Genomic DNA, 19678 nt, shown 5'->3' with positions numbered 1-19678 from the left:
CATGACCTGGCTCATTCTAAGGTCAGATGAACCAAGCCTGCAATTGACTGCTTTAATGGAATTAGACCATTATAAGAATGAGTTATTCTTGTCTAATACATAGAATTTTGAGAGATGAAAAATTTCTCATGGGAAAAGTCTTTGTTTTTCCATTGTCTCAGCAACCTGGAGTAGAGGCAGCTAGTTGTTACAGTGAATAGAGAGCATTGAACCCTGAGTCAGAAAGACCTAAGTTCAAATCTAAACTCAGACATTTACTAGCTGTATGACCCTTGACAAGTCACTTATCCATTTCTTGACTCAGTTTTCTCAATTGTAAAATGGAAATCATAATTATACCTACCTTACAGGCTTGTTTTGTGAATCAACTGAGTTATTAGCTACATAGCATTATTCCCTTCTTTTTCCCTTCCCTGAAGTAGGTAAGAATCTTCCTTACTGCCTGTCATACACCAGAGCATGCTAACAGACTAAGGAGGAAAAATAATACTTTGGATCCCTAGTAGAAGAGGATATGCCAAAAGGCCCTGGAAAGGAAGAGATCAATTTCCCAACTTTGCTCTGACTTGGTTCTGAGTTGCCCAGGCCAGTTCCTATTATCTTTATGTCTCAGCTAAGGATTCAATCCATTCAATCCCTTGTTTGTCTATAGGTAAGCTAGAATCCTAACTTTAAGAAGTTTGTCACAACTTCCTCCTCCTAAGGTTTTTTTTCTCCTCTTGACACTAATCACCATTTCCATGGCTTACCCTGAAATGTGAGGCCAGATTGGAGTAGTACTTGTGGAAATGACACCTTGATATGAAAGAGAACATAGTATTACCTTCTCCCTGCTTTGTCCTTTCTCCTTTTCCTTCACAGAGAATAGCTGAATGAGTTCCATCTTAACCTTCCTAGGCTTCAAGTAAGTTGACAGGCAAACCAGATTTTAGCTGACACTCTCCCTGCCCACTTGTACCTAATCTACAAGTTAAAGGAAGAACATTCTGAAGAGAAGCCTACTTCCTACTTAGCTGTGAGCATCTTTTAAATTGGAAAATATCAAATTCCTAAGGCAAGATCAATTGGTCATTTGTATCAGCAACAAAAAGAGAAATATCATAGATGATAAAGTACATGTATGCCACTAATTGCTCTACTGTCTTCTTTCCCCTCCCAAATAGGCAATTTCAGGAAAAACTTTAAGTAGATAGTGAAGTAAAACTTTTATGTCATGTGGGTATGAGACTTATCTGACAGTCTCTTAGCTGATCTGCATCTCCTCCAATGACATGCCATTTCACTAAACAGTCAGTCTTCAATTTTTCAATGAACTTTTCCTGAATTTTGACAGGGTGGTACAACCTAATGATCTTATCCAGAAAACAGGAAGTCTGCAGTAGACCTAAGGCATGTTTTGATTTTTAAAAAAACCCAAATGGACACTATTCTTGTGGGTTGAAGAGTCTTTCATGTCTTTGCTTCTTGTGGCTTCCTAAGAACTATTCCTAAAGTTGGCGATGTCATTAGTTCCCTGTGTGGTGTGTTGTTTTTTTCTTGAGAGGTTCCCCCCCCTCCTTTTAATGAACTGTCAAGGCTAGAGGAATGAGCTTATGATTCACTCTTGTCACTTCTCAGGGGACTTTGTTTCTCAGTGATTTCCCTTGTCCCACTAATACATGCATGACATGGGCCAACCACATTTTCTTTTAGAATAAGACTGTCAGGATCTATTAATGATGACCACAGAATGTTAAAGATAGAAACTGAGATCCCTTGGGTAGTAAGACTTCATAGTAAATGTTACTTTAGGGAAATTTGATGCTTTTTTTTGTTCTTTCACATTACAATACTGATTGAAATATATTGGAATGGATTAAACTAGTTCCTTCTCCCCAAGATTATCTCCAGTTTATTTTGTGAGAATATAGCTTATTTGTACATAGTTGTTTGAATATTGTCTCCTTCTGTGAGTTCCTTTTGAGTGCAGGATGCAAATCTCAAGTCAAATCATCAAGTATTTATTAAGTATTTATGTGTCAGGCACTGTACTTAGCACTGGGGATAAAAAAAAAAATCCTGCACTCAAAATAACACATTGCACTTTTTAGACTCCATTCACTATATCTGTAATGTCTTCCTTCTTCTACATCCATTGTAGAATTCATGTCCATCCTTGTAATTCACATGCCATCCTCATGATGCCATCTCTAATTTCTTTGGAGATCACCTTGATTTATAATTTTCCAATGCCTTTCTCATTTAATTTGTTCATTTGAACTATTTGTGCTTGGACCTTATCCTTAAAATCATGAGGTCATAGAGGCACTAATAAAGGACACAGAGTCAAGGACTTGGATCCAAAACCTGGCACTGTTATTTTCAATCTTAGAGATATTAGACAAGTTACTTACCTTCTCTGTCCCTCAGACTCTTCACCTAGAAAAAAGGAAGAATCAATATAGGTGTTCTCTAATGTCCATTTTAATCCTTAATCCAACACTACTATTGAGAGTATTTTATAGTGTGTCTCCTCCAGTGCCTAGAACAATGGGTAATTGTTTAAATGAATGAATTGTTTAGATTAATCTTTGTAGAAAAAGCAGCAAATGGAATAAAAATATATTTAGGCTATTATCAAAATGTATCAAAATACACTATAATTTGACATACCTAAAAGGAATGACTCAGGAATGCTTACAAAATGCAACTTTGATAACTTTGTGGCATAGATTCACTTCTACTCTCTCCCTTGGGAATTATATCTGTCTGAGACCTCAAATAACTCAACAGCATAGCCCAGAATATAAGACTTCTCTTGAAGCATATCAAAATAAAATTGTATGACGGGGCAGCTAGTTGGCACAGTGGATAGAGCACTGGCCCTGGAATCAGGAGGACCTCAGTTCAAATCTTTCCTTAATATTTATTTAACTGTGTGACCCTGGGTAAATCACTTAACCACATTGCCTTTCAAAAATTCAAAAAATAAAATAAAGTAGCATGAATGTGTGTGTGTGTGTGTGTGTGTATATGTAAGAAAGTCACTCAAGAACACCAAAACCATGTAGCCTCATTTCTCTACTACATTGATGTCTCATTTGACTCTCTCTATTCAATTAGCAAACAATAAAAACAAAAACAGTATAGTTTCATTAGTTTTAAATAGAATAGGGAATTCTTTCTGCTTCTTTATGTTGTCTTCAGACAGCCTGAGCATGAGATAAAGGATAGAGTACTCCTCAAGGCTATCAGCAGCAGCCACTGCCTTCTCAAGTCCATCAATAAATTGCTCTATCTTCCTTATGGTGGAAACATGAGGATCAGGAAATCTGAATTCAAGTCCAAATATTATTATTAACCATTAGACTTTTGGCAAATTATTTAACACTTCATGGTATATTTCCTCATCTATAAGAGAATGAAGTTGTGTCAGTGGGTTAGTGGTCTTCTAAAATTCAATGGAATTTTATTCTAGGAAACCTATTCAAGAAAAAATGTGATGAGATCTTTTCATCAAATATTAAATAATTAACATACTATGTAGCACTGGATTTGGATTGAGAAACATGATTATGAATTCCAGATCTAATATTTACTAGCATCTGTAACCTTTAATGAGTCATATAATCCTAAACTTAATTTCCTAAACTAAATGAGAGAATTAATCACTAAAGATTTATCACAAAGAGAACATGTGAATTTGGGTTTTCTTTTCATTTTGATTAACTTTTCTAAAGTGTCAGAAAAGTCCTTTTGCCATATCTATCCTCTCCTTTACCTTCTTTTTACCTCTAAATCATCCCCCTAGGTCAATGAACTTGTCTCAAATGCACCTATCCCTTTCCTCTCCATAGTGGTCTATATCTACATATAGATCTTTCCATATCTACAACTATATAGAAACTATACTGCTGTGTTCAAAATGTTGGGCATCATCAAGAAGATTAGAAACAAAATTGAAAGAAAAGCCTAGGATGATTCATACAAACTAATGCAAAGTAAACTGGCCAGAACTAGGAGAACATTGTACACAATAACATGATCAACTCAATACAGAGATCCAAGACAATTCCAAAGAAATCATAATGACAAATGTAATTTGTCTCCAGAGAAATAACTGATGATGTCAAGTGCAAATTGAAGCATAATTTTTCACTTTATTTTTCTTGCTTTTTTTGCAATATAGCTAGCATAGAAATATGTTTTGCATTATTTCACATTTGTGCCTCACATTTTCACTTAAAATTATGCTTAAGTAAATAATATTTAAAAAACAAAACTGAAAATATGGTTTTGTCTTCAGACCAAATCATGGCATGTTTACCTTTAAGATAAGAATGTTATTTGCTGAATTGGTTTCTTAATCCCAAGAAAGTTAAAATGATACTGAAGAGAATCCAAAGGAAGAATGACAATAAAAGAAAATCTGTAATAATATGACTAGACTCTGTGAACATTTGAGGGGTAGGAACAAGGAAACATGGATTTAATCACCAAATCCTGGAATACTAGAAGTGGGCAAACTTAAAATTTGAGGGAAGCAAGTGTAATCAAATGCTTTCTACTTTGTACAGTCAACTTAGATTCAACACTCCCCAAACACTGATACAGTCAAACTGGGCAAATGGCAGCCCAAAAAGTTAAATGAATTCATGGATGATAGATGTATAAAAGGTTATGGAAAGAAGTAAAAACATCTCTAGGAAATTTCTAATTTTTGAAGTTGACTTCCAGAACATCACAATGACCTCCTATAACCTTCTTCTTAATGTTCCTGTAAGAATCAGAGCAAAGACTGGGTAGTCTGATTTAACATAAGGAGTCTGATTTAATACTCAATAATATTTATTATATTATTAATGGTGGTTTTCTATAATCATTTCAATACTGACCATTGTATATCTGTATATGATTGAGAAATTGAGACACTGAAATGTTAAACAATTTGCCCACAGAAACATAGATTATATCTGAGGAAGGTTTAAATTCCTGTATCTCCTATTTCAGTATTAACATTTTACACCTTTGTGCTTCAAAACAGACAACAAATACATTTGAAAAAGGACTATGCAGTACATTTATTATGTTCATGGATTTTTAAAAATTCTATATACTGATAAGTATTTGGTTAAATTATTTGTAAGTGCTAAACTAATAAACTCTTCTTGGCAATATATTACATTTCCATTGTTGCCAGAATACTATTATGTACTCTTTACTTATATTTTGAAAACTTGACTCTTAAATAAATATTTGTCAATGGGAAGAAACAACAAATGAAACCAAAACTGAAAACCAGCATTGGAGGAAAGAATTCCAAATCTCTGCTTAGAGTAAGAGACTTTTGCCATGTTAAATTCACAACATGAAAAGGACCCTATTAGGACCTGATTTTTCTGTCATCAATTGCCTTGAGTTGGTTGAAACCAGCTCTGGGAAGTAGACTAAGAAAGAAAAAAAACAACAAACATATATTATTCAATTGGCATTCTAATGAATAAAAGTCAGCTTGGATACCACATTCCAGTCTTATTCCATGAAAAGCCTTAGGGATTAGGGACAAGGGATAAGGAGGGATTTGAAGATTTGGGGGGTTTTTTTGTTGTTGGTTTTTTTTTAGGTTTTTGAAAGGCAAATGGGGTTAAGTGGCTTGCCCAAGGCCACACAGTTAGGTAATTATTAAGTGTCTGAGATCAGTTTTGAACCCAGGTACTCCTGACTCCAAGGCCGGTGCTTTATCCACTACGCCACCTAGCCGCCCCAATTTGAAGATTTTAGGAAGGAAAAATAAAAACAATTTTCCAAATAGTCAGGAATCCCTATTCCTGATCAGTTGGAACCAGGTTCTAAATTGTACTCAAGACCCCTTAGATAGGTCAAAAAAAAAAAAAAAAAACTTCTTTCTTTCAGTAACTGGACCAAGGTAAACAATTAAATATCTCTCAGTAGAATGGGGAAAACAAAAAAGCACTGGGTTCCTCTAATTCCAGCTTTCATTTATTTGTGTGTCCTTAGGCAAATCACATTGTCTCTGTCTTTTCTCACTAATTTTTTAAATTTTAAGTTGAAATGAATCCTAAAGATCATTTAGGTCCATTCCATTATTTTAGAAATGTATAAACTAACCCTTCAAAGAGGTTAAGTGTTTTGCACAAAGCCACATTTCTAGTTAGTGGCATAACTAGCTCCTCACTTCCAACTCTTATAATTCTTAGTTCCCTTCAGGACTCAGTTCATATACTATCTCCTAAGAAAACTTTTCCAAATCCCCTCAGCTTTTAGTTATTACTCCTTTTCCTCAGACTGTCATATTTGCAGTTACCTGTTTACATATTGAATCCCCTATTACAGAAGAGAATAGAATATAAGTTACTTAAAGGCAGACTTTTTTGTTTATATATTTCCAGTACCTAACATAGTGTTTAATAAATACTTATTAGACTAGATAATAAGTAGGAACTTAATAAATGCTTATTGGACTAAACAGGAACTTAGGGAACCCAGAGACTACTTGAAGAGATGATATAAATATCTAGGAAAAGATATAGGGCAGTGGTCATGTGTCAAGTGAGAGGTTCAAAAATACATGCTATAGAATTCTAGTTGAGGATGAGAAAATATTAAGCTAAATTACTGACTATTAAAAATAGTCAAGAATATAAAGATAACAGTCCCTTTAAAATCCAGGACCTAGATGATATGTGATATGTGAAAAGAAGAAAGCAGATCAGTCTCAGTGGCTTAAAAATTAGAGAGTTGATAGCATATTAGTGGAATAGTAAAGAGACATATATATTATAGCATACATATACACACATGAGTATAAATAATATGTATATATAAATATATGAAAATAAAAGCAATTAATATTCCATTGTAGAGGTAGCTGGGTGGTGAAATGAACAGAGCAACAGCCCTGAAGTCAGAAAGGCCTGAGATTTGATATTTGATCCAGATATTTGATACTTAAGTAACAATGTAGCCTTGGGCAAGTCACTTAACTCCATTGCCTCATCAAAAATATATCAACTGAGTCTCAAACTATATGGAATATTTCATATTCAGAGTCTTACACTTCTTCAATAAAAAAGGAAGCATATCTACTCAGCTTTTCTTCTGCATCAAACTTGATCATTATAATTACATAGACTTTAGGTTCATGGGGTTTTGCTATTGTTGATGTTTCCATTCCTTTCATTGTATTCACTGACAATATTATTTTTCCTGTTTCTATTTCACTCTGTACCTGTCTTCCATACTTTTTGCAAATTCTTCATAGTCATTTTTAATGATACAGTTACAATCAATTATATTCATTTCCCATAATATGTTTAACCATTCATTCTCCAATCAACGAGTGTTTACTTTTTTTCCAGTTCTTAAAAAAGAACATTTAAAGGTAGATAGAATTCTCCACTTATATAAGATATCATGGTTATTATATTCAGGGGAAGATTGCCCAACTTTCTTTCTTCTAGTGTTATGGATTTGATGTGGCATAGTATAGTGGAAAAAAAAGTACAAAAGTACATTAATTCTGTCGTTAAGATTCCTTATTCCCTTGAGAGATTCCAGCTTCTATATTCCTGCAATCTGTCAGGAGGGAATGCTCTTTCCCTTACTCGGTTGGAAGTATACAGTGTCATAGCTGTATATTACTGTTTGTGTAGTATTAGACATTTATAAGAGGGAGGGCACTCTTTTAAATATTTTTCCTAATAAGAAGAATGAGGAAAGGAATATAATCCCAGAAGAAAAGGGAGCATAATGAGGTGATTAAAGGGAACCTAAAAGGGTCAGTGCCTATCATCTGCAATTATTGCTTGTTTTCAGTTTTCACCTTTGAGATCCTTCTTTCCTGTGGCTCCTCCAAATAGCCTCATCAACCCCTTTTGTCTCACTGAAACTTTGCACAGACAATGCCCTTAACAATACTCAAACTTGATTTAAGATGGTTATTTCTTTGAGGCCCTTTCCATTAAATAGTCTTTTTTTCATAAGATTTTCTTTTGCTTTCATGTAAGAAATTACACTTTCTTGAAACTCACAATAGAAATAAAACATTATTGAAATGCTGGATTAAGCTAGATAGAAGGGGTAAGATAAAGTTAAATGTGACTGGTGACATCATCACTGACAGCTGCTGATGTTTCACTTCTCAAAGGAGGAATTTTAGTTTTCTTTTGTGGTGAAATCAACAGGACATCTTGGGATAATGGTGTACTGCTTGAATGCAGGGAGATGAGAGAAGACAGGACAAGATCAGAAATAACCAGCAGTTCAGTGTGTCTTAAACACAGAATGAATGAATTGGTGTCATGTGAAATAAGAATAGGATGAGTTCACTCCCATTTTTACTTTCAATTTCCTCTGAAATGTCAGAATGGGTATGGGAGCAAAAGTGAATCACCAGTCAGCCAGTCAACCTTCATAAAGATGAATCAAGCTAAGGAGATCTGATAAGAAAACTTGTAAAATCCATCCCATCCCCAACCTACAAGGGGGAGAGTTATTGTATCTTCCAAAATCATATATGTGATAAAATAACCAAAGGGAAGACTGACTGCTCAAACTTCACCCAATCGCATTGGTTGAGTAAACAGAGATCTGTGGTACAAACAAGTAACCATAAATTTAAAGTTAGTATTTCAAGTCTATATCTAAAGAATGATGGAACATCATCCCTTTCTGATTCATCTAGAAAGGATATATCATCTTTTTCTACCGATCTAATCAGGAACACTTTTGCTATGTCCATTTTTCTTTTTTAAGGCACAGAAAAGAACCAGTACTTCTCTTTTCAGCCCCTCTTAGTATTGGGGGGATGTAGAGATAGGCAGTGGAACACAAAAAACCCTGAGATTCCGTTCTAACATGCCACCCAGACACACCATTTCCCAATGGTTCATTTCAAACGCTGTGCACTAGTGCCATCTAGTGTTTTCAAGTATATTTGCATGTAACCTTAAGGAAGTGTATGTAGTATGTATAGCTCAGGATTTTGTTTCAACTCAATAAATATCTATCAATTGGCTATTATTTGCAAGACTTTATTGTAAGTGTTAAGAATACAAATACAAATTAATATATAAATTCTACCCTAAAAAATGTATAGTTTCATTTTAAAGACCGACCAGATACATGTAAAAATAGCTGTAATACAAAGCAGAATGTGAAGTACAAAGAAGAGGTATAAAAACAGTGGTGCTGGGGCAGCTAGGTGGTGCAGTGGATAGAGCACCAGCCCTGAAGTCAGGAGTACCTGAGTTCAAATCTGACCTCAGACACTTAATAATTACCTAGCTGTGTGGCCTTGGGCAAGCAACTTAGCCCCATTGCCTTGAAAAAGAAAAAAAAAATTTAAAAAAAGTGGTATTGTCTGCACTTCTCTTTTACACCAGAAAGGAAAACCAAATATCAAGAAGGAAAAGTCACTTATGGTTTGGAAGTGGCAGTAGACAGGGAAGAAAGAAAGAAGAATCTGGAAAGATTTCATAGAAGAAATGACATCAGAACTGGGTCCTGAAAGAAGGGATGGATCTTAATCGATAGAGAAGAGGGCTGAGTGACTGAGGTCCACTCTATTCATGCACGAAGTGTACACAAAGGTTTGAAGATAGAAGAAATAGAAGAGGTTGAAGCACAAGGAGTCGTTCAGTTTGCTGGGACGCAAAGTATAAGAGCAGTGTGAAATAACACTGAAAAGGTAAGTGAGAGGCAGGATTTGGGAAGGTTTTAAAAATGAAAGAAAGCATTTACTTTATTATTTCTAAAATGAGGAACCACTGAAGGTTGTCTCCTGTTTCAGTTTGCTTTTAATAGAACTCTAATCTGATCCAAGTGAGTGTATTTGGAACATAATGTAAGATTTTTATATTTTACTTATTTTAAATAGGTAATGTTTAATAATTGCCTTTTGGGAGAAAGGTATCAATTCTTTCTTCCATTAATTTCTCTTTGATCAGAAGAAAACTAAATTGGTTTACCTCCGCTTTGTTAATTGAAATCTAGGTGTTTTTTTTTTTACTGGTGCTGGAAAACCAATGGCAGAACTAAGCAGAGGAAATAGAGTGACAGAGGCAGACACTGAATGAAAAATAGGGAAACTTCAATGGCTATCAAACCTACAGTATACATTCCTTAGTCTAGCATTCAAGATCCTCTACATTCTTACCCCAATCCAATTTTCTTTTTGAAATTACATTTTACGTTTTTCAAGCAGCAAAAAATATACTTCATCATACTTAGTCCTTCCTTCTTCTATTGAGAATAAAAGAAAAACAAAATCCCTATAAAAATATTTAATCAAGAAAAAGTAAATTTTTATTTTGGTCATGTCAAAAAGAAAAATATGTCACATAATGCATTGGATGCTTCATCTTTCTATCAAGAAGAAGGGTAGAATGTTTGATCATCTGGATTTGTGTCAATAAAGTTATCTAATTTTATCTCCCATAACATCCTTTTCAAAACCTACAATCCAATCAAACTGTTCTACTGACTACTATGAAGCATGTGATATATATTATATATATATATATATATATATTTACCATTGCTAAAGCTATATATAATATTTAGTCTACTTAGTCACCTATACAAATACCTCCTTTCTTTGAGATCATATCAAATATCAAATGCAACTCTAGTCTACAGTGATTTAATCTCTCCTCTGAAATCTTTTATACCAATCATTTACACCATAAGCATATGCAATTTTGCAATGTTTTTATATTATTGCTTGTTATATTATTATTTAATTTTTCAGAATTTTTGCCACCAACAGATCATGAGTTCCTTGAAAATCGAGATGACATAGAATTATATGTTCCACAGAAACTAAAATAATGTTAAGCATAGAGTAAGAGTTCAATAAATAATCATTAAATAAATGAATTCTTCCTTTTTGATTCATATGGAAAATTCTAAGATTTAAACTGTATGAGTGTGTTATGATGTGTGTGTGTGTGTGTGTGTGTGTGTGTGTGTGATGGACAATGAAGTTAAAAAAATTGCATTTTCAGTCTGAAGATCTAGATTTGAATCAAAGTTATGCTACTTTATACCCATGTGAATTTGAACACAAGTTCTCCTGGGCTTTAGTTTCTTCATTTGGAACACAAAAGGGTATGAATCTGTAGTTTCTTCCCATTCAAAATTCACAATTCCCAAACTATTAAAGAATCTCTTCCAAATCTAGTATTCTAAAACTATTAAAGGAACTATTAATTAGAAGAAAATTATTTTTGTGGTATAAGGGAAAGCCTCTTGGTCTACCTACAAGGGTCTTTGTAAAGATATAATGATAAATAATGTACAAATGTTTTGAAAAATATAAGTTCTATACTAACCTAAAGCTACCAGAGTTGGTAAGGATTAGAGTTGTTTATAACATGACTTTATTGATCTTCATTTTGACGGAGAAAAAAATTTGTGAGGCTATAGTTAAGGAAATAGGCAGAGAAGACTGAATCAACTGGGGTTCCTTATTGCAAAATGCTGACCATAGACTATATATTTTTATCCTTTACTAGACATAATCATTAATATAATAGAATGTAGTCAGAGACATCTAAAACTGACAATTACAGGTCTTATTTTTCTAGGTTGATGGATCTGGTAAAGTGATTAATACCTGGCTGATTTCATGTCAAAGAACAGACAGAAATGAAACTAAAAGTGGTAGGAACAACCCAGAAAAATTTGGGTTTTTTTTTTGTCCTACTATTCATTGAAAAGCTGGAGAACAATGAAAGGTACCTAGGATGGTAAAGGCTCTTGAGTTTCCATTAAATAAGATTAAGATGAAGAAAACAGAAATTTTGATCTGGAGAAGACAAGAGTTAGGGAAAGGCAGAAGAGGGAGAAGAAGCTATCATGTAAGCTGTCAAAAATAGCAAAGATAGTTATCTAAAATAAGAGAAATTAGATCTTTCCATTTGACCCAGATGACAAAACAGGGAACAGCAGAAAGAAGCTTCAATTAGACATTTCAATGAGATTAATTTGACTTGTAAAAAATTCTGAATGATTAGAATTATGCAAAAATCTAATGAATGCCACAATGTTGATTATATTGCAAAGTTTTGTTTTGTGTACCTGTCTAATCTCTCCTATTAAAGTTTTTCTTGGATTCTACTTCTGTTCCATAATTTCTTAAGATTCTCATTTTTAAACTGGTTGTTCCTATGTTAAAGCTAAATTTGTCTCCTTGTAACTTCTACCTATTATCTATTATTCCTAGTTTTACTTTCTTAGTCAACAAGAAAAAATTAAAACCTCTCTTAGATGATAACTCTTTAGATTTTTGACCCAGGTCCTTTAGTCTTCTCTTGTCCATTTTAAATACTAAAGTATCATCAATCAATTCTTAGACTGCATTATATTGAATCTGCTCGTGATTCTGTTTGTCTCCTGATCATATTACAGAATAGCAGTCCCCCTTATAAAGAATTGCATCCAAAACTAGACACAGCACTTCAAATACTTTCTAAGGTAGAATTTAATGAGATTATCATCTCTTTATCTCTGAATTATGCACTTTTGTTTATAAAAATCAAAGTTCTTCATCTTTTTTGACTGTAGCCCACTTGATTTAATCTATTAAAATATTTCAAATTCTATTCTATTATTCAACAGATTAGATACCATTCCCAGTTTTATGTTGTCCCCAATCCTGAGAGTATGAACTTTAGGATAGATATTGCTTAGAGAGTAAAATTCATTTTTGAGTGATGGATTATTTTGTTACAGAGTTGTGAAGACCTGGGGAGGTAGAGATTCATGAACAGGCCAGTACTGATTATGAGGTCACTAATGGTGCAAACTGTAGGAAGTATAAACTGATTGGAGTCAAGGTACCCTAAGGCTGAGAAATACTTTATCTATGAGGGAAGTATACATTTTTGTGGGCTGCCAGGGTCCTGATTAGGCCTCAAGGGACACTAAGACATTTCAGAGGCTCAGAGAAAACTAACACAGATTTAGGACCTGCCCTATTAATTATACTCTGCTTTTCTTATATTGTCCACATAATTTATGGATTTATTCTCTCTTGCTCTGAAAATAAATGTTCCTGTTCAAAGTCTAAGTTGGATCAGGTCTGGAATCAGTAAGAAGACTCTATGTGGTTATAGGAAATTAGAGGTATTGAAGAGGAAAGGGTGGAGGATAGAATCCTCCAAAGCATTTCAACATGGGAGAGAGCAGGTGGAAGCAGTCTAGGTCAAAGCAATCGCAAAGTGAAAGATTGTCAAGTTTCAGTTTCTTTTGCCACAGATCTAGTACAGAAATATATGATAACCCAGCTATGACCCTGTGATGACCATTAAAAAAAGTTCATTCCAGAGTTCGTGGCATTAAAAGAAGACAATAAAGAAAATAAAAAATTTATAAAATCTTTGGAGTTGAGACTAGTACCTAATATGTTTCATACCCAAAGTGGATAATTTTTAACACCTCACTTCCTCTATATAAATATATTTTCAATAATAATTATGATACTCTATTAATATTGTATCTTGCTCTGGTGCTTCTTCTAGTCTGTATGGTAAATTTGTAAGTAGTCAATATAAGGTAGCTATAGTAAGAAATAAGATTGCAGAGAAGAACCTGAAGTCACACACCAAACATCCCAAAGATCAAAGGTACATAATTTGTAAACTATGTCAAATATCAACTAAAAATCATATTCTGTGCTTAAATCAGGGGAAGCTCTCTAGTCTTTTCATGCAAGGACTTTTGGTCCTATGATATGTAAATCTCAGACAAGTTCCAAACAACTGCAGTTAAGACTAGTGGAACATCAAATGGTGCTGATACTTTTAAAATAGTGTGGGCATGTAAACTTTAAATTTTTCCTGACAACTTTGAGATAATTTGACTATGTCAACAAACTAACCTTAAATTGGTACAGATAACAGTTCATTCCTCCTCCCCTCAAAACCCAGTATATATGACCTTAAACTCCTGAACCCCTCCCAGCACTCTTCCATCTCCATTGGGTCTTTGCTGGATAATGCACCTAAAATCTAATCCAGGGCTATGTGAGTAATTCTCTGTGCTTCTCCTCATCATCATCCTCTTTCCCTATGCCACCTGTTTTTTTTAACCACACCATTCCCAAATCCACACTGCCTACCTCTATGTAGCCCTTTTATCCCTTATTATGCACTGTCTGTGCCATTTGCCCTCTATGCCTAATTATTAAAGCATGAGTGCAACCTCATTTCCTACTTTCATAATGGTTCTTCCCATTCTCTGCCAATCCGGGTATGACTGCCCCCATTTCATAGTTCCATAAATTTAATTAGTAATTTAAAAATGAAGCATATCATAGAAATAATGAACAGAAAAGAAACAGTAAAAGTTTTCCTTCATTAAACTTTATAGATATATAGAGACAGATAAATGTTTGTATGTATGTCTATTGATAATCAAGCCAATAAAAAATAAAATTAATACTGTGGTACAAAAAAGGGGGGAGTAATGTATTACTATTTTATTATATTAATGCATATAATAAAAAAGAAATATTATATCTACATATTGGTTTGTCACAGTAAAGAATAATAGCATTACAGTATGTTTCTGAAATTTAACTTCTGCACATTTGTCAATGGCTTTGTAAGAATTGATCTCCTTCATATATTAGTGTTCAATAGACAATATAACCTGCTTTGTCAATCTATCTTTGCTCAGAGTTGATTGAAAATGCTTCATTCTTCGTTCCCTTTGAAAAGTTTCTATTATATGAACATTCAGATATACAATAGAACAAATCTTAAACATAAAGATAAATTTGGCAGAGAATCATAAGTATAATATTTTATTATTGAATTTTAATATGATTGAAACATTTGCCAAAGGAACAATTTAAGTAAATTCTAAATTATACCACTGATTCATCATTTTATTTTTTGATTCTCTTCAGTTTTAAAGAGAATTAACAGTTTAAAAAAGAATAAATTTTATCTTAAAGATGTTATCCAAATTCAGTAAAATATTTCATATTAGCAATTAAAATTTGCACATATCAATACCAAAATATTATATGTTTCAGTGTACATTGTTTTACTATTTTAAATTTTAAAAATATTAAGCATCCAAGTGGTCACATAGAATGACATAATTAAAGTAAGTTCTTATTCTTATTTATGATCACTCTGATATCATTAATTATAAATCTACTGTGTAAAGGCAGGAACATCCTGTCCTAAAAGGGTAGGAAATATGAACCATGCCTAAATCAAGCTTGAAAAGATCACTAACCTTTGCTTGAATGTACACACACACACACACACACACACACACACACACACACACACACACACACATTTTTTATGATTCTTCACCATTCCCAGATGCCTTCCTCTGGATGTACTCCAGTTTGCTCTCTTAAAATATAGAACCCATAACTGAACAGAATACTTTAGATTCTGACCCTGGCAGACCATTGTGAGACCAGTAACTCTCTACATTTCTATTCATGTAACTTAAAATTGCATTAAGGTTTTCACCAACCGTATCACACTCTTAGCTAATATTGGGTTTGTGGTCAACTGAATTCCCTCAATCTTTTTCACATGCTGTTAAATGAGATCTCCCTCCAAACTTTGCTAACTTAACAAAGTTGTACCAACAGTCAAAATTTTTAAATGTCTTAAAAGAGTTATATACAACTGCTATTATTATTGACATGCAATTTTTGAAGTCTATATTGAGAACTTCACTTTATATTTATAAATCCTTGTCATCTTGTTAGTTTCAAGCCATCATTCTTGCCTGTTGATATTTTATAGCATCTTGTTTCTATTATTGAATGTATTAATTAGCTCGCAAAGCTTTGGGTCAGTTACAAATTTAGGAAGTATGTTTTTATCCAAGTCATTATTTTTAAAGTGGTTAAAGGGTAATGACTAGGTGCAGACTCCTGTATCTATTCATTACTTTCTTCAGTAATTTCCCATGCATTCCTTACATTTCAACTTTGGAGATCTTTTTTCTTGTTCTAACTAATATTTTGGATTTCTGGTTATATTTTCATTGTGCTCTCATAAGGTAAAGCACTCATATCATAGTTGATGAGGAGAAATTGAAAAAGTCAGACAGAGATGATGTTAACCTCACAAACACTATACCTATACAGGAATGTTTGAAGACCTTTCAAAGTCACAGAGTTGGAAGGATCCTCAGAGGCTTCCTGGTCCATTCAAATATCTGAACAAGATTCTCTTATGTAACATATCTAACAAATAGAAAATCCACTAATTTCCTAAGTAGTCTGCCCCACTTTGGGATAGCTCAAATCCCTTATTCCACTGTACATCATTTCAAAAATTTGGGGTAAGAAATTATGCCCCCTTTCAACTGTCCAAATCTTTTCTTTTTCCTCCAAATTTTTGTTACTACTCATACATCATATTAGAAACCTTCATTATTTTAGACATTATTTTGTCCTTCCTAAAATCTGGAAGTTAAAATTTAACACAATACTCCTGATGCAGTCTGAGCAGGGTACAGTTCAGTTAGTCTGTCACCTACTTCAATAATCCTGAATGCTATGTATCTTTTTTTTTAATATTTTTAAATCTGTTTTTATAATAATGATAGTTTTCACTATATTTCTCTTAATGCTTTGATTGCAACCTCAAGAAAGCATGATTGACTTTTGAATATGAAGAGATGGGGAGTTCTGGGAACTACTTAAAATTCATGGATTCTCAGAACAATTCCAATTATATTTTTTTAGGTTTTTTTTTTAACAAGGCAATGGGGATAAGTGGCTTGCCCAAGGTCACACAGCTAGATAATTAAGTGTCTGAGGTCACATTTGAACTCAGGTCCTCCTGACTCCAGGGCCAGTGCTCTATCCACTGTGCCATCTAGCTGTCCCCCAATTACATTTTTACTATTGGATCTCAAGATAGATCAAATTTGTATTTGCCATAGTTGTAGCCAAAATATCAGTTTACTATGGCTAAGATTCTGAAAAAAAAAAATGGAGAACATTTTATAAACTAAGAAAATCCCTTATATTAGATTAAACTGAAACACCCAAGGTTTTCTTAGATTTCTGACTTTTCTTTTAGTATAAGTTATTCATAACCACCGGTTCATATACCCTGGTTTCAGGAAGGTTATCATCAGACTCAGCTGTTGCAGTAAATCAATTTCTTAGAGGGGGGAAAAAAATCTTGGTAAAGTAAGTCTTTGTGAAACTAGATCACCTTTGCTTGGCAAACATTTTAAAGCAAAAATAGGAGCAGTTGAAATATGGAACTCAGCATGTTTTTTCTACGTATCTTTCATTCTTTTCAAGGCTTCATTCCTGTCACTCTAAACTTTTTCCTCCGTATCAGCAACCTTCTCAACCTAGAAGTTCACTCTGGGTTAGCCAGTCCCTTCTCCTAATTGATTGGTTCTTCCCATTTTAGGAAATGTACCCAGGCCAATCATGTCTTATTTCTTCTCTGAGTTCTAGTCATGACTTTCCATAATTTTTTTTTAGGACATAATTTCTCCATTATTCCCCAACCTAAGTGACTTTTCCCTTCTCATTTCCCCAGCTCCTTTCATCTTCCTCTTATATGTTGTCTTCTTCCATTACAATGAATGTAAGCTCCTTGAAGGCAAGAATTGTCTTTCTTTTTTGCTTTTATTTGTATTCTCAGGACTGGAACCAAATAAATGCTTGATAAATATTTTTTGACTTGATCTAATTTTCACCAAAATTTATACATTAATTTCAGAATTAGAATGGCTATATTGCCTACTCTACATAATCCTATCCTGAAGGAGTTGATCTAGTGAACTGACTTTTTGCAGTGAGTATGTTTCAAATTGCTCTGTGGCAAAATATCTACCTAGGAAAAGATTGCATTCTTTAGCAGCTTTTATTTTGATATCTACAAAGTAAAGCATGGGATTTCAGGCTACTGATTTGTAGCCAACATTCCAAGTTGAGATGGTGTATGGGAAGAACTGAAGTAGCTAATCAAAATATAAGAGTAATAAGAACAATGGAACAACTGTTGGTTACTCCCCATTTGGGCAGTCAAATTGGTCTACTTCTTTTCTTTCCGTAGCAGCAACTATCTTCTGGCTATACCTTTGCATGGTCTCTCCCCATGTATGGAATCTAATCCTGACTTGCTTCTGTCTCTTAGAATTCTGAGTTTCTTCATTTCTCTGCTCAAGAATCACTTCTTCTTGAAACCTTTCCTAATTTCCTCAAGTGCTAATGTCCTTCTCCCCCAAAATAACTTTATACTTAATTTACCTTGGCATCTAGTGTGTTTATACTTAAATATATGTATTTTTTTCCTAATAGAAAGAAAGCTTCTTGAGGATGAAGATTGTTTCATTGTTGTTTTTTCTCTTTGTTTTTGCTTTTGTATCACCAGTTCTTTAAACAGTTTCTGGTATATAATGGGCATTTTATAAATGCTCCTTTAAAAAATGATTGATGGTAATATTGTGGATATGTAGTGTGTCGTGGTGTAAATTCAATGTGATTATAATGGAGTCAGAAGATCTGGGTTTGAGTTCTAACTTTTCCACTAACTACCTATGTGATCAGACAAAATCCTTATGGGCCTGTTTTTCCATCAAATTGGGATAATAATACTTATATTACTTCTTCACAACATTACTGTGAGGCTCAAAAGAGATACTCATAACTCTATTTCTATATTAAGTTTTGCAAAATCTTATCCATATAATAACCATTAAAATAAAGCACCACATGTATTAATATCCCCAAGTTCCAGATGAGGAAACTGAAATTCAGAAAAATAAAACAATTTGCCACTGATCATACCATTAATATAGAGATTGGATTTAATTAAAGATTTCCTGATTCTAAGCTCATACAATCTTTAGAAAATATAGATGCTGAAATATTATATATGTTATATAAATAATTACTAAAATAAATTAATGTAAACTACCAATAAAATACTTTTTATGTTGTTACTTATCTGATCATAGTAAGAATTATGGAAACATATTTTGATAGTAACATTTAGTATTATTCCAGGAAAATATAAGTCCCATGTGGTTGTAAATCATTTCATTATTTTTCTAACTATGGCATACAGCACATAAAATGATCATTGAATGAATGAATGTTTATAATATTCTCTTGTACTTTTTTAATGTACTTGGGATCAAGTAGGTTCATTAAATTTAAGGTAGGAGCATAATTTGGAAATAGCTTTTTAATAATGAATTATCTTTATAAAGGACTTGTGTTGGTTACAGAATAAAAAATGGGAACTGATTTCAGAAACTATCCTCATACAGATTGAAAAGAATATTTGATTTTCAATGAAACCATGAACTTTTCGGAGAAGGGCTGAATCTCAAGGTTCAGAAAAGGAACTCATAGACCAACTAGTATAGCCCATACCTGACCAAAAACCTTTTCTACAACATGTCTTAGAAGTACTCTTTCATCCTTCCTAGAGAACTTCCAATGTAGAGGAAACCTTGACTTCCTGAGGTAACCAATACTGGAATGCTCTTGGAAAGTTCTCATATTTTTTTTTAACAGTTATCTCCTTCCAGCCTAAATTTGTTCTCTTTGTACCTTGCACCCATTATTCTAATTTCTATATTCTTGGACTAACTAGAATAAGTCTAGTCCCTCTTCTGGGGGACTATTTCATCCTATTTCATTCTTTTTTTTTTTTTA

General features: G+C 33.4%; 1 long non-coding RNA gene across 1 annotated transcript in view; it reads left to right on the top strand.

Annotated features, from left to right (window-relative positions):
• LOC141503109 (uncharacterized) overlaps positions 1 to 12860 on the top strand; it is a 42996-nt gene extending 30136 nt beyond the window's left edge. Inside the window, exons 3-4 of the long non-coding RNA XR_012472763.1 lie at positions 9384 to 9688; positions 11589 to 12860. This is a non-coding gene — a long non-coding RNA (uncharacterized LOC141503109). The remainder of the gene's footprint in view (positions 1 to 9383; positions 9689 to 11588) is intronic.
• Positions 12861 to 19678: the final 6818 nt, after the last annotated feature.

The sequence above is a fragment of the Macrotis lagotis genome, chromosome X (assembly GCF_037893015.1).
Source record: "Macrotis lagotis isolate mMagLag1 chromosome X, bilby.v1.9.chrom.fasta, whole genome shotgun sequence".
Classification (NCBI taxonomy): domain Eukaryota; kingdom Metazoa; phylum Chordata; class Mammalia; order Peramelemorphia; family Peramelidae; genus Macrotis; species Macrotis lagotis.
Note: the sequence above shows the minus strand (reverse complement) of the source record. Positions and strands in the feature narration are given on the sequence as shown.